Source organism: Dermochelys coriacea, chromosome 2, assembly GCF_009764565.3.
Source record: "Dermochelys coriacea isolate rDerCor1 chromosome 2, rDerCor1.pri.v4, whole genome shotgun sequence".
Lineage (NCBI taxonomy): Eukaryota > Metazoa > Chordata > Testudines > Dermochelyidae > Dermochelys > Dermochelys coriacea.
In genome coordinates this window covers 252120184-252120673 of record NC_050069.1, presented here as the reverse complement: position 1 = coordinate 252120673, position 490 = coordinate 252120184, and positions in this window count along the sequence as shown.

Below are 490 nucleotides of genomic sequence, written 5' to 3'. Positions count from 1 at the left end.
CTGGTCTGCTTAGTGTCTCCTTCTGGTCTCGATTTTCACCCTATGACCTTCCCTCCCATCCCTCTTTTTTCCATGTGCTGTCCCTCCTGCTCAGCAGCGGGAGGGCGTTTAGCTAGGGGCAGGCCTAGACCCCCCCCCCACCCCTTCTCCCTGCTGGTACACACAACAGGCACTTGGAGAAAGGACGTCCCCGGCCTCCCGGTGCCACCAGAGGGAGGCGCTGCGCTGTAGGCAGGACCCGAGGGGCAGCGCCTGTGTGCGGCGCGGGGCTTGGCGGGCCCTTTCACGCGGGCTGCCACAAGCGGACTGGACTCCTAGTACCAGGCCAGAGGCCTCAGGCTTCTTCAGCCCTGGGTGTAAACAGGGCGGCGCTGCTGGAGCGGGGAGCTGCCAAGGCCGGCATGTGGGAGCCCTCGGCCTCGAGGAGGTCCCGGGCAGCAGCTCCCCGCTCCAGCAGCGCCGCCCTGTTTACATCCAGGGCTGGGCGGCC